Source organism: Conger conger, chromosome 2 (assembly GCF_963514075.1).
Source record: "Conger conger chromosome 2, fConCon1.1, whole genome shotgun sequence".
In the NCBI taxonomy this organism is placed as follows: domain Eukaryota; kingdom Metazoa; phylum Chordata; class Actinopteri; order Anguilliformes; family Congridae; genus Conger; species Conger conger.
This window is the reverse complement of record NC_083761.1, coordinates 72,525,528-72,541,043: the sequence shown is the minus strand read 5'-3', so window position 1 is coordinate 72,541,043 and position 15,516 is coordinate 72,525,528. Positions and strand designations below refer to the sequence as shown.

The 15,516-nt window shown below is 41.0% G+C and overlaps 1 pseudogene; it reads left to right on the top strand.

Annotated features, from left to right (window-relative positions):
• The first annotated feature begins 4,025 nt into the window (after positions 1 to 4,025).
• On the top strand, positions 4,026 to 15,509 carry LOC133121307 (sterile alpha motif domain-containing protein 9-like; annotated as a pseudogene).
• Positions 15,510 to 15,516: the final 7 nt, after the last annotated feature.

Sequence of the window (15,516 nt, the reverse complement as noted above, 5' to 3'; positions counted from 1 at the left end):
GCTTGTGTGCAAGCTAACGTTACGGGTATGACGTGCCTGAGCCTCAAAGTGTTTTATCTAAAGTTTGATCTAAAGAGGTGACTTAAAAATAAAAAAACGCTGAGTAAACACATTTTTAAACTACATTTGCGGTCAGGCACTCTTCACCGTAAGAATAATACAAGGATCTTGCGTGTCGAATGTGCTGCGACCAAAACGAAGATAGCAATTTAACTTGCATGCACATCTGCCTAAATCAGGGGTCGGCAACCCTGGTCCTGGAGAGCCGCAGGGTGTGCTGGCTTTCGTCTCCACCTTAAAATAAGCAACCGATTCAGACCCAAGAAACCAGGTGAGGTGAGTTAACTGTGCAATCAACGGCTTTCATTGATCAATTAATGCTAAGTAACAACGAAAGCCTGCACACCCTGCGGTTCTCCAGGACCAGGGTTGCCGACCCCTGGTCTAAATGTAAACAGGTCGGGACTTCTCACGGTAAAAATACGTTTTATGATTTAGGTTTGTATGTATATTTGTTTGCATGTATATAGACTGATATTGCACTGGACATTTTATTTGTTTTATTTCATTTTAATTTATTGATATATTTCTTATTTTATTCACTGTTTCTCGCACAGGGAATCGAACAGCACATTGGATCTCTGTGTATGTGACAAATAAACAACCTTGAACCTTGAACATTCTATCTTTCTCTGTAAATGTAAACAGGTTGGGACTTCTCACGGTAAAAAGACGTTTTATGACATGTATGACATGTACATTACATTATTGGCATTTGGCCGACGCTCTTATTCAGAGCGACGTACAGTTGATTAGACTAAGCAGGAGACAATCCTCCCCTGGAGCAGTGCAGGGTTAAGGGCCTTGCTCAAGGGTCCAACGGCTGTGCGGATTTTATTGTGGCTACACCGGGAGTGGCAGAGGAGGAAATTCTTCTAAAATTATATCAACATATATCAACACGTGTCCCTTGAAGGTAACATGTAAAATGTGTGCTGTTATCTGTTAACAAAACTCATTTAATTGGTTCTGTACAAACCTTGGGTTATTATTCATGGTTGCATGTCTACTATGTTTTTGCCTGTTTCAGCAGTGACAGTTAAGCCTCCATTACCAAATCAGATTATACTGGTTCAGCTGGTTTAGTGGTGGTGTCATGATCATCTTGTTGTATCACATTTTCTCATACTTTTCGGCACACACACACGCGCACACACGCACACACGCACACACACGCAGATACTGTCCAGATGACAAATCTCAAGCTTAATTGCTTTCTCTTTCCTATCCACCAGCTTATTTACCTGAAATGTATTGCTGTGTTTGATTTGTAGAGTGAGGGCCTTGCTCAAGGGCCCAACGGCTGTGCGGATTTTATTGTGGCTACCCCGGGATTAGAACCACCGACCTCGCATGTCCAAGTCATTTACCTTAGCCACTATGCTACAGGCCACCCAATATAGTCTATCCACTATGATAACTCAGTTTGCATTCAGAATCTGGACTCACCCATGCCATATGCAAAATGTATTCAGTGAGATGCACTTTATAATTTATTCTTAGCACACCACTTAGGTTTTCGTTTACACTGTCAATTATAAAGGGGACGGTTATGCCACGACTGCAGGTATATGTTAATACAAAATGTTCTAGCCAACGGCCCAATTCCTTGCTTTACATTTAATTTATTATATTTTATTTTAATTTATTGATATATTTCTTATTTTATTTACTGTTTCTCGCACAGTGAATCGAACCGCACATTGGATCTCTGTGTATGTGACAAATAAACAAGCTTGAACCATGAACATTCCATCTATCTTTGCCTAAAGACTAATTATGCTTGAATCCCACCTCCAAATCCACATTAAAGAAAACAACCTACCGCAGTTCTTTGACTTTAGGGCATATCTCTCAGGAAATCGAAACTTATGGAGTAATAAAACTATTCAGTTGACTTTTTGGTGAATCAGAATCGGAGGGCTGAGATTGCAGCAGTTTCTATAAATTTATGATTTTAGACTGCTGCATACAAAGTTTGTCTTGAATGCAGTCGCGACACTTGAAGAAATCTCCTCGGGTTCATGTTCTTTTTTTGTGCTTCAGATAATTTCTGTTATTGTATAAGAGAGATTTATATGTCTAATGAAACATACAACTGTGATTATTATGATATTCTCGAATAGCTACTGTTATTCTTCATTGATTTTGAATAAATTTTTATTATTAGGCAATGAATAAATAATGAGTAAATACGTAACTCTACATGCTTGAGATAAAGTGTCGTGTTTGTCCTGGTGAATGAGATTTTCACTGAACATGGTTACTTCTGTTTGTAGGTTAATAACATCGGCTAAGTCCTGCTACTTCTGGCGCGTAAACTCGCCTATACTGTATCCATATAGCGTAAGAAAAATCTACATATCGGCTACTCCAGACCAACGCTTTCCAGCATAAGGTGAGTAAAATCTCAGTTTAGGTGGTTCTAGCTTAGACAATATGCGTATATCCTACAATTGTGATTTATTCCCTTTTAAATATTTTTAAAGTATTTTATTCCACCCATCGGAAGCTGTTATAGCAATTTTATGCGAAATTAGCGTGCACTTTAGAAATCAGAGTAGTGTATAACAATTCTGCTGGCCTTATTTCTTGATTTCTGAAGGCGTGTGCTGCTCCTCGTGACCTTGCTGGTATGAGTCAACCTGCAACATGCTACAGCCTCAATCAGGTTTGAAACCAAACTGAGCCAAGAGAGATAGCGGAACATAAGGTGGAACTATAGTAGAAAAGGAAATACCTGGTTGTGGCTTCAAAATTTCATTTCATTGTCATACAAAAAAAAGACATAAAATGAAATAAAAATGGTTAGATGGATGGTGAATAAAAAAAAAAAAATTAAAAAAAATAAATAACATTAATTATTAATTATTATTATTATTAAAAATAAATGAAATATTCCCTGACCAATCAGCTCACTGGGAAAAAGGCACATGTTGTGTTACCAGAGGTTCCCTTTTATGGAAGCATGAATATATAATAATAATTTAAATTAAATCAAAATTAAAGCCCCTGACAAACTTTGCTTCCAGGCCATAACTGGGACAGTTTCAGGGAAGTTTCAACTGACTAAAGGTGAAATAGGTCATTTCAGACTTCTAATGGTCAAGAGAGGAATTGCAGCAATAAACACCCCTCAAACCACAACACTGTTCATCCCACCCTTTCTATGTGAACACGCGGACGTTGAACCCCCCCACACACACACCATTGGCTGTGGCAATTAGCAATTAGAACCAATTTTCAACCAATGAGCTTGAATTATTGTACAGCTATACAGTGTGTTGGCCAACTGTATATTTTGAAACCCAAATTTAAGGACTATAAACACAGGCAGAGGGTGAGTCAACATGTCAGTAAGCCTTTTTCAATGATAGGAAGGGATTTACAATGGTCTTGTAACCATGTTTTAACACAATCTTACCTATTGTAACTTTAAAATCAAGGTTCAGAATGTGGTGATGCCTAGCCAAATTTTGAGGTAGCTCCACTAATAAAATGTCCCTTCATTCCACTGCGTTATGTGGTGAAGAAACAAACAGTGTTTATTCCGTGAAGCAGATGGTATTGGCAGCTTCTTTGTTTCTACAGTATTCCAGACATACCTAATAGAATCAATACATACAAAACTATATGTTGCCATGGCAATCTCAAAGCTACTACCATATCAAAACCACAATGCAATGCTCTTAAAGCCACTAAACACATTTTTCAACATTCTGAGATGGAAAATGTGTCAATGAAGGAAGTAAATGTAGCCTATAAATGAGAGTTATATTTAACATTGCTTCTGGTTTCATGGGAGAGCAGTTATATAATATATGACTGATATAATGTTATAAATGTATATTATTAATAAAAAAGTTGAGGGTCCAGTTCCACTTTTGCCACATATACTCCCCTTTGCTACATCAGGGTCCGGCTAAACCAGGTTTCCTTCCTGGTTTTGTTTTCTCCACAGATTGATGGAGCTGAGTAAGTGAAACTATTCTGTCTGCCTACAAATGAAAACAGCAACACTCTCCTCACAATGAGTAAGTGTGAAAAATCATTGAATGAAAAATACTTTTTATGTAGTTCTTATTGGACTTTAATTCAATTTCAGAAATAATAAATGCTTTACAAACAAGCTACTTGTTACAATGTTGAAAAAATACTTTTTGTGTTTTTATTTAGTGGAAGGACATAACTGTCAACCAGTTGAAAAATGGAAGGAATGTGATGTCAGCTCTTGGTTGAAGTCCATAGGAGTGAAAGAGAACTACATTAAGAAAATGAATGAGGAGGAAGTTAGTGGGCAAGTTCTCCGGGACTAACACAAAACTATCTGAAAGAAGAAATTGGAATGAAATCGGGGCAGGCTCACTTGATAATCCAAAAAAGGAATGAGCTGATCGAGTCTTCACGAGTGCAAGAACCTCAAAAAGCCCTGAAAAAGAGAAAAGGTGGAGATGAGAAGGAGCAGCAATCGATAGGCAGTCATGACACAGATGCTGGGCCAACACAAGTCCCTCCAGATCCAGAGAATAAGTCACACCAGGAACAGTCAGTTTGTGTGTTATCTACAAAGAGGGACTGTAAACCACGGCCTGTAGGCAAAAAGGGTTCTGAATGTACATACTTACAGCACAGTGTACTTCTGCCTGAATCTGGTGTTTCTGACCTTACCACACCTTGTCATGAATACAAATCATTAGCCATAGCAGCTACGTTATCCCGTCAAAGCCTGCAAGCAAAGTTTGCTAGAGAGGTTTTTAAATTTGGCTCTGCATGCATGAATATGCGGTCCAATGGTACCATACATTTTGGAGTGATGGACAGTAAAGGTGACACTGGCTATGTACATGGTGAGGTAATAGGTGTTCCTGTGAAAGAGAAAGACATGTACATTGATGCATTTGATCACATTCTCAAAGCAGAACAGTGAACATGTGCGAAAGTGCATACATGAACCAGAGTTTATAAAGGTTGGGAACTGCGCAGAGGAACATTATGTCATAGAAGTTGACATTGTGCCAGAAATAAGCATTGTGAAAAACCGAGTTTACCCTGTCCGTCTACCAAATTTCAAAAAAGCATCAAACAAAGTTGAGTTTGAAAAGGAAATCTTCTATGAGAGAATAGGCGCTAAAACAGAACCAGTTAGTGATCACGATATGTTCTACCAACGTATGAAAGACAGAGATGCAAGTAGAGAAAAGGCTGAACAGTCTTGTCTGATCAACACACCGAATATCGTGCAAAACCTTGGAAGAAAATTGGAGAAGTTGGTGACTGGTGGAAAAAAGGTCATAGACAAAGACCAGTGGTACATTCTTGTCACTAACAAATTTGAAAGTGAGCATTTGAGTTCCATTGACTTCATAGTGAACATGAAGATATTCTGTGTCTTTGACTTTGACCCTGATTCTAACCTGTCTGGATTATGCAAGAAATACCATGATCACCATGCCCCAAACTTGCATTTCCTGCATAGTTACAAAATTTCAAGTGAGATGAACATCAGTGCATTTGCGAGCCATTTGAACTTGTTTGAACAGGTCAGCTGGATTTTTTGCAATGGACGAAATGGCTACCGTGGAAATGAAACTCCCTGTGATGAAATGACCTGGATCAAGACTGAAAACACTCTTCTGAAGGAGGCAGTGTCAGTGATCTGTAAACAAGTTCTTACATTTACATTTACATTTTAGTCATTTGGCAGATGCTTTTAATCCAAAGCGACTTACAAGTGCATAGGTTCTACCACAAGTCAAAGCATCACATCCAGAACTAGGAAAATACACCTGGACTGCTGTTCTAAACATATAGTCGTCATCATAAGTGCAATTTTTTTTTTTTTTTTTTTTTTTTTTTTGGTGGGGGGATAGACAGGGATAGGGGTATCAGAAGGGGGGGGCGGGGTAAATCAGGAGGGAGGACTAAGGTAGAGTTTGAAGAGGTGTGTTTTGAGTCTGCGTCGAAATAGGGGGAGGGATTCTGCTGTCCTGACAGTGGTAGGCAAGTCATTCCACCACTGAGGAACCAGAACGGAAAACAGGACGTGCAGCTCGACCGCCAGGTGCCCGTAGAGAGGGAACCGTAAGGCGACCAGAGCTGGCAGACCGGAGTGGTCTAGCTGGGGAGTAGGGAGTGATCAGGGATTGTATGTAATGTGGGGCAGTCCCCTTAGCAGCCTGAAATGCCAACACTAGGGCCTTGAATCGGATGCGTGCGGCAATAGGAAGCCAGTGGAGGCCAATGAGAAGCGGGGTGACATGAGCCGACCTGGGCTGACTGGTGATCAAGCGGGCTGCAGCATTCTGGACCAGCTGGAGGGGCTTGATGGCGCACGCTGGGAGACCGGCTAGGAGGGAGTTGCAGTAATCCAGGCGGGAAATGACGAGCGCCTGGACTAGGAGCTGGGTGGCTTTCTCCGTCAGGAGATGACGGATGCGGCGTATATTATACAGAAAGAACCTGCAGGTTCTGGCAGTGGAGGATACTTGTGGGGCCAGGGAGAGGCAGTTATCAAGAGTCACCCCAAGATTCTTTGCCGTACGGGAGGAGGAAACTACAAAGTCCTCCACAGTCAGTGAGAGGTCGATTGACGGAGAGGACTTAGCAGGGATGTAGAGAAGCTCAGTTTTGGCAAGGTTGAGCTTCAGGTGATGGGAAGTCATCCACGCAGAGATATCAGCCAAGCAGGCAGAGATCTGTGTGGTGATTTGGGTGTCAGGGGGGAAGGAAATGAAGAGTTGGGTGTCATCAGCATAGGAGTGATAAGAGAAGCCGTGGGTAGAGATAACAGAACCAAGGGACATGGTGTATAGCGAGAAGAGGAGAGGCCCAAGAACCGAGCCCTGCGGGACTCCAGTTCGTAGGGGTTGAGGGTCGGAGAGTGCGCCCCTCCAAGTCACCTGGTAGGAGCGACCAGAGAGGTAGGAGGAAAACCAAGCGAGTGCAGAACCTGTGACACCCATCCCAGACAGCGATGAGAGCAGAATCTCATGGTTGACTGTATCAAAGGCGGCTGACAGGTCGAGGAAGATGAGGACAGAGGAGAGGGATTTTGCTTTAGCAGAGTGGAGTGCCTCAGTGACCGCGAGCAGGGCGGTTTCAGTGGAGTGGCCACTCTTGAAGCCAGACTGGTTCGGGTCATGGAGATTGTTGTGGAGAAGATAAGTGGACAGTTGGGAGCATTACCATTACCGTTCTTCCCCCAGGCACCTTTTCAGTGATTTTTCTTCTCACTTCACCAGTGGAGCTACCAATGCTTCACACTTTCTATGAGTTCTACTCTGAGATGCAAGGCCATGAAGACATCATTTGTATTTCGGAATCTGAAGAAAATCACATCACATGGACAGGCTATGCTCAGATATCTTGCAGTCCTGAGACGATAAACAACAAGAGTGTTGTAGGGATGAAAATGAGCCATGTGAATGACACAGTACAACGTGTTCAGCCTCACACTGTGAATTCCAGGCATTTACCCACCCACGGTAATGCAGTGTGTCTGCTTGAAACCACTGAAGAAGAAAGGATGTCTTCCTTGGAGATCCTGTGTGTAGACCAGTGTGATGATTCCACTGGTGTCTTTGAGGATGAAAAAGAAAAAGTTGAAATGCAGTTTTACAGGGGAGGTAAAGTAAGTTGGGTGAATTTCTGGCTTGCAGAAAACAAAATGGTTGGGGAGTTTATCCAAAGGGACACCTATAAAGAGATTTCCAAATGTCTGAATGACACTCCCAGATGGAGTAAGGACCAAATGCATGTCAACAGCATCAATATGTACCACCACCCAGGAAGTGGTGGGAGCACCGTTGCACGACATGTACTATGGAACAACAGAAAAGATCTAAGATGTGGAGTTGTAAAAGCATCATTCCCAGTGACCCGTGTCGCAGAGCATGCTGTAAAACTGCGTGAATATGAGGGAAAAGACCCGCAGAAATGCCTTCCTGTACTCCTCCTGGTGGAAGACTATGAAAATGACTATCTAGACAGCCTCAGAAATGAATTGGAAGTTGCAATGAAAGCCAAGAAAATCAATCAAGGAACACTGTGTTTTGTTGTTCTGAGCTGCAGACAGTCACGTGACCCAGAAAAAATGTGCAAGGACTCACCTTTACAGAACTTTGCTGTGACTCACAAATTATCCCCAGGTGAGAAAAAACAATTTGCCCTGAAAATGATTGAACTTAAAGACCAGCATCCACCGGAGCACCTCTTGACATTTGTGTTGATGAGTGAAGAGTTTGATGGGCAGTATGTTACCAAATTTGTGACTGATTTGCTGGAAGGCATTGATCACTCTTCTGTTTCCACTCGCCTCATACTGTACGTGGCTTTACTCAACACACATGTTCAAAAATCTTACCTCACTCAGTCTCATTGTGAGGCTCTCTTGCTACTGACCATGCACCTGAACAAAACACTGGAAACGCAGAGTCAATGCAATGACACATTCTCAAGGCATTTGTTTGAGTCATCGTTAAATGAACAAGCCAAACTTCTTTTCATACACTTGAGAAATGAGACGACAAACATCAAATGTATACGCATCATTCATCCATTAGTCGCCAAAGAACTTCTCCAACAGCTTTTAGGGAGTGATGTGCAGCAGAGCACTGTAGCCATAGACCTCCTCCATGAAGACGTGCTTTTTGAGAACAGTTTTGAAAAAGACGATTACCGCAAATTTCTGCGGAATCTTTGCATGACGCGCAGCAAGGTCAGTAGAGGTGATGAAAAGGACAGTTCCTTTTCCCCTCTCATTGAACATATTCTGAAGACAGAAACCACAGAGAGGGCAGTTGAAGTTCTGCAGGAAGCCTATGTGCGTTTTGGTGACAATGCCCTCTTTGTTCAGCAACTTGCTCGACTGCATTACACAGAAGAAATGTTTGAAAAAGCTGAACACTGGGCAGAGATTGCAGAACAAAAAAAACCAAACAATTCCTTTTTCTTAGACACAAAAGGCCAGGTGTACAAGAGATGGTTCAAAGCGAAATGCAAAGTGCTTGAAGGCGAGATTACTGCTGAAGGCACTGTGGGTGCAATTGGAACAGCACTAAAAGGAATGCAGTGCTTCAGAGCATGCCAGACAGCAGCCAACACAGATAAAGAAAATGTGATCACAGGCTACTTTGCAGAAGTTGACCTTGCATGTGATATTTTGCAGCTCATTTTGCATCTGTTTCGCAATAGAAAGGAAGAGTGTATGCAGTACCTGCTCTCAGATCACATTCCAGAAGCTGTGAAACATCCCTGGATACATTTTCACAGCGAACTGAAAAGCATTCAGAAAAACATGTGGCAAGCCCTTGAACTGATATCTGAAAACCTAGCATATTTCCAGACTGCCCCCACTTCAGACCATGAAACACTCAGCACTGAAATGAAGATAAACAATCCAGTAAGGTGGCTAGCGAAAAGAACATCCAGGTATGGTAAACTTTTTGGAGAGGTAAAATTGCCTACACTTAACCAAAGTCTGTTGATGCGCATGAACATTTGCAGCCTTGGTGGTGGTAACATGACTGCCGTCTTTTCACTTTTGTCTGAAAAGGATTGTGCACAGTTAGAACAGATCATTGCTGCTTATCCTGGCAATAAGCATAACTTAGATCAAAGTGAAATTGTGACATACATATCGTCACAGATTGCCTTAAGTTGTCTTTCTGCAACTTCCTCCAAACCCGTAACACTTCAAGCCCTTCAGGAACTTAGCCGGAGGTTCCAAAAAGAGAGAAGTAAATATTTGCCTTATGTTCTTTTTTTACAAACTCTGCTATTCTGGCCTGAAGATGATGATAACAACCATGACAGAGATACCAAATATGAAATCATCATGGCAGCTGTTGATGGTCTCAAACAAGGTTACATCAGCAAAATGAAAGATTTAGCTTTACCAAAATTAAAGAGGGTTTTTACTCATTTCTTTCTTGGCAAAGAAAAAGGACTGAGTAAGATTGTTCACAAGAGCAAGCTGGAAATGCTCAACAAACTTCTCTCAATGTCTGAGAAGAGACAGAAGTGGCTAAGTGGAGATGTGTGGAAAATGCCAGAGGTTGAACTTCTGCTGAAACGTGTTCAAGGTTGGACAAAAGATGGAAAAGTCTACATTGAGGGTGCTGAAAAGAAGCCATTCACGATACATGCTTTGAATTCAGATTCAATCCCTTATGAGAATGAGGATGTTGAGTTCTATCTGGGTTTTACTTTCCAAGGGCCAGTTGCTCATGGCATTACAATCAGCAGGAGTAGCAAGGCAAGGTCCAGTGGTAATCAAACTTTTTCCTGAAGATATACCATCCTGCAGGTTTGCATTTCAACCATAATTTGACCTGCATGACTACTAAGTGGCAGCTCAATCTCTAGCTGTTGAATGAGGTGTGCTTTGCTAAGGTTAGTGTAAAAAGGTACAGGATGGTAGATCTCCAGGAACAGGGTTGGTTACCATTTCTTTATTCAATCGAACACCTACAGCCTGCCTGCGCAAGAGGTATACTCACTGCTCACCTGCTTTTTGAAGAGGGCAAGGGAAATGTGTTTTTCTTTAATTATTTTTGAATTCTTGCACTTGGTCACAAATGTTACATTGTAGTGCTTTTAATTTCCAAGAGTTAATTGATTTTGTAATCTGTTAACGTTGAGGTAGCAGCACAATGATTTTACTATAGCCTTACTTGTTGTTAACATTTAACTAGAATGCATACATTAACCCTCCTATTATGTTTGGGGTCAATTTGGGGTCACAACTCTTAAAAACCAATTAATCTTTTTTTTCCATCTTGATACTGTATCATTTTTTATGTTCCATTTTGGTGGGATTAAATAGTAAACATGCAATGAACATAATTCATTGTTTTCCGAAGTCCTGTTCCAACAAGTGCATGTGTTGTATGGGCTTATTTTGTATACATTTGTATATAAAAACTGTATAAAATGTCGGTATAGAAACAATACGATTTTTCACATACAGGTGCCAATCTTTTACTTCCTGTACCTCAGGCACTAAAATGAGATGTTTCTCACAGATTTGTAAGATTTATGGATAAAAGGCTAGTAATTTGTTAAGAGTTACAGAAGCATCTTCTCTGCTCAAGTAAAAATTTCCGCAAGCCTATTATTTAACCTACACTCACTGAGCACTTTATTACACCTACTTATTAATGCTATTATCTAATTAGCCAATTGTGTGGCATTAGTGCAATGCATCAGATACACAATCATGTAGATATGGATCAGGAGCTTCAGTTAATGTTCGCATCAACCATCAGAATGGGGAAAAAATGTGACCATGGAATGATTGTTGGTGGAAGACATGATGGTTTGAGTATCTTAGAAACTGCTGATCTCCTTGGATTTTCACGCATACTAGTCTCTAGTTTGCAAAAAATGGTGAAAAATTAAAATTCCAGTGAGCAGCAGTTCTGCAGACAGAAATGTCTTGTTAATGAGAGATGTCAGAGGAGAATGGCCAGACTGGTCAAAGCTGACAAGAAGGTGACAGTAACGCAAATAACCACACAATACCAGAGTGGTATGCAGAAGAGCATCTCTGAACACGAGATGCATCATAACTCTTAAGTGGATAGGCTACAGCAGTAGAAGTCTAAAAAATAAGTTATAAATACCTAATAAAGTGCTCATTGTGTGTATGTCTCTGACTGTTTTTTTAATTTCTCATAATGGCTTCCTGGTGGCACGGATGGTGCAGTGGGTAGCACTGCCGCCTCACAGTAAGGAGGTCCTGGGTTCGAATCCCCGTCGGCCGGGGCCTCTCTGTGCGGAGTTTGCATGTTCTCCCCGTGTCTGCGTGGGTTTCCTCCAGGTACTCTGGTTTCCTCCCACAGTCCAAAGACATGCAGGTTAGGCTGATTGAAGAGTCTAAATTGCCCATAGGTATGAGTGTGTGAGTGAATGGTGTGTGTGCCCTGTGATGGACTGGCGACCTGTCCAGGGTGTATTCCTGCCTTTCGCCCAATGTATGCTGGGATAGGCTCCAGCCCCCCTGTGACCCTGTTCAGGATAAGCGTGTTAAGATAATGGATGGATGGATAATGGCTTCCTTTACTTCATGTTCATGCAACAAATGGCAATAATAGACTCCATTGGCAATCAAAAGCCTAGAATCAGGATGACATTCTGAAAGCTCTTACACCTGTACTAAGGAAGTGATTGAATACACTTCCTTAGTGATTGGCTAATCAGAAACAGCTGACCAAGCCAACTGTCCAAAATGTTTGGTTCTCTAAAATGAGGGACTGTAATTCCAACGGGATCACCCAATATGGATGTAAATATCCTCAAATTAAAGGTGACAGTCTGGATTTTAAAGTCATTTTTATTTATTTATTTCAAATCCAATGTGCTGGAGTACAAGCTAAAAGAACAGAAATGGTAGAAAATGTTCCAGTGTATAAACCTTTTTTGTTTAATTTTTTATTAAACATAATTACATTGCATTTTGTGTCTGATGTTTTCTATTAGAAGTGCCCATTTGAACAATATTGCTTTGTAAATGGTTGGCATTTATATAGCGCCTTTATCCAAAGCGCTGTACAATTTATGCTTCTCATTCACCCATTCATACACACACTCACACACCAACAGCAATTGGCTGCCATGCAAGGCGCCGACCAGCTCGTCAGGAGCATTTAGGAGTTAGGTGTCTTGGGACACTTCGACACAGCCCGGGCGTGGCAGAGGTGGTGTTCCACCAAGGAGTGGCAGAGGAGGAAATTCTTCTAAAATTATATCAACACGTGTCCCTTGAAGGTAACATGTAAAATATGTGCTGTTATCTGTTAACGAAAATCAATTAAATGTGTTCTGTACAAACCTTGGGTTATTATTCATGGTTGCATGTCTACTATGTTTTTGCCTATTTCAGCAGTGACAGTTAAGCCTCCATGACCAAATCAGATTATACTGGTTCAGCTGGTTTAGTGGTGGTGTCATGATCATCTTGTTGCATCAAACATTTTCTCATACTTTTCGACACACACACGCACGCACGCTCGCACGCACGCACGCACGCACACAAGCACCTACGCACACGTGCAGATACTGTCCTGATGACAAATCTCAAGCTTAATTGCTTTCTCTTTTCTATCCACCAGCTTATTTACCTAAAATGTATTGTTGTGTTTGATTTGTAGAGTAAGCAATTTATTCTCACCTTCCTTTGTGTCAAAAATCTGTTTTGAATTACAATTGAATCAATTGACACTGATTTCAGACAAATGTCTACACTTTTGACAATGATCAAATGACAGTAGACCTGGAGCTTGCCAGGAGACTGGGTAGTAAATTTGCATCCTCTCTACACAGATACAATTACAGAGAACCATGGTACAAGCATGTATGACAAGCTATTTCCTTTTCTTAAAAAAACAAATTTCAATGTGTCTCATAGAGTAACTTAATCACTGTGTGAAATGAGAGGTGCGTTTCACTGCCTGGAGGCTCTCTGCCTCTGACCAAATGTCTGGACCATAGCAGGGCGGCCTGTAGCGTTGTGGTTAGGGTAAATGACTGGGACACGCAGTTCCAATATTGCCAGCAGGGGGAGATACTGAGGCATAAACAGAATCACCAGGCTTCAACACTAGCATCCACATCCACTGTAAATCCACAACTTTGATGACAGCAGTGGGGCCTTTTCCTGAGAAGTGTGGACCTTGCATTTTTATATTACATTTTTAAAGTTTAGTCATTTGGCAGACACTTTTAATCCAAAGCGACTTACAAGTGTATAGGTTTTTCCACAGGTTAAAAGCATCAAATCCATAACTAGTAAAATATGCAATAACTAGTAAGATACGCAGGTATTGCAGGAGAGTAACTCTCTCCATTGTATAATGGCTGCTGAATGTTTGTGGGAAAGTGCAGGATCGGACATTAGCAAGACATGCATTCCCCAAAGTGCTAAAAAATAATATAACCTCAGAAATCAAATGGCTTTACACTTTAAGAACAGTTCATTCCGTCAGGATTATGATCAAATGTAAAGCCGAATGCATGTCAATACATTTTCTTTTGGTATAATGTAAGTCAATTTCATTCAAAAAGTAAACTGGCCCCAATAATGGAAAAAAAGGCATCAGTTGCTTGTAAGAACCTCTGAACTCAGAACTTTGCTTGGAACTCAGCCTGTCCTTTGAATTAACTCTCCACAGTGGGAGTCTGAGCTGTACGGTAAATCCACTATGGGACTAGCAGGTTTAAGGCAGTGGCCTGCTCAAAGTGCAAAACACAAATGAAGTGAAACACATGATTGTTATAAACACTGCTGGGTTTGATTTCTCTTTTTGTCATCCTCTACCTGTGGGAATCTATAACGCCTTTATTGTGGTTTTCAAAGAGACGGATGGGGAATCCCCAGTTCAGTCCCACATCATGTCCCACTCTTCTGCCCGCTTTTCAACAAAAAAACATTTAAAAGCAATACATTTCCCGCAATCGAAACGTTCACTCCGAGGAGACTTTTTATGACGGTAGTTCAACACTGGATATGCACTCTCCTTTCACTCTCCAACAGTTTTGTTTGCACTGTTTTGTTGTTCCCTGAGCTGGATTGTGTAGTATGACATTGCAGACCTGTAACATAATTATACAGCCACGGACGTGAGTGAGTGTTGTGATGTAATGCAGTCTATCTGGTTACACCTCCCAAAGCAGCAGCTGACTGCCATTGAAGATCAGCTGGGGGACCATGAAGTGGACAATCTTAAGGAAAAATAGCCATTCCATACTTCATGCGTTTTGCTACCATGCTGTCTAATTTATTGAGTGTAATTTGTACTGTCTGTGTACCATGTAACTTTGATAGTACCAAAGAGTTCTGTTTTGCTTTGTGAAATATGAACCGTTTCACGTCATATTTATTTTTTTAAAAAGCTGTACCGAAAGCAAATTCCAACAGTTTGTGGTCATTTAACTAAACTGAACTGAACTGCTCTTTCTCCATTTTAGTTTTGGCTTTAATGGCATGACAAATGAATACATGTGTTGTCAAAGCATACAAAATGTAAAAATACAAATCACTTTTTCACATTGACGCAACTTAGCTTCAAAGTATTCGCATTTCTAAATAAATAAATACGACTGTATTTTCATTCATTACGATATTACGATGCATCTAACTATCAAGGAATCCTGATTACTTTAACAACATTCCATGTTTAGATCATGAATGTTTTAGGATAAAGAAATCTATTGACACCAATTCACGTTGGAACATGAACCAATTTTACCACATTATCATTGGATGTAATGTTTCATCACCATCATCCTTCATCACAGGGGTTTTCAATCTTTTTTGACACGCGCTCCCCCCAGTTTGTACGTTTGTCACCCCAGGATGTTCTCTATAACGTCCTCTCTCGCCAGGCAGTACACTGGGGAAGGAGCCTCTGTCTCGCTACAAGTATCCCATAAGCCCAATGAGCGAATAGCAATCAG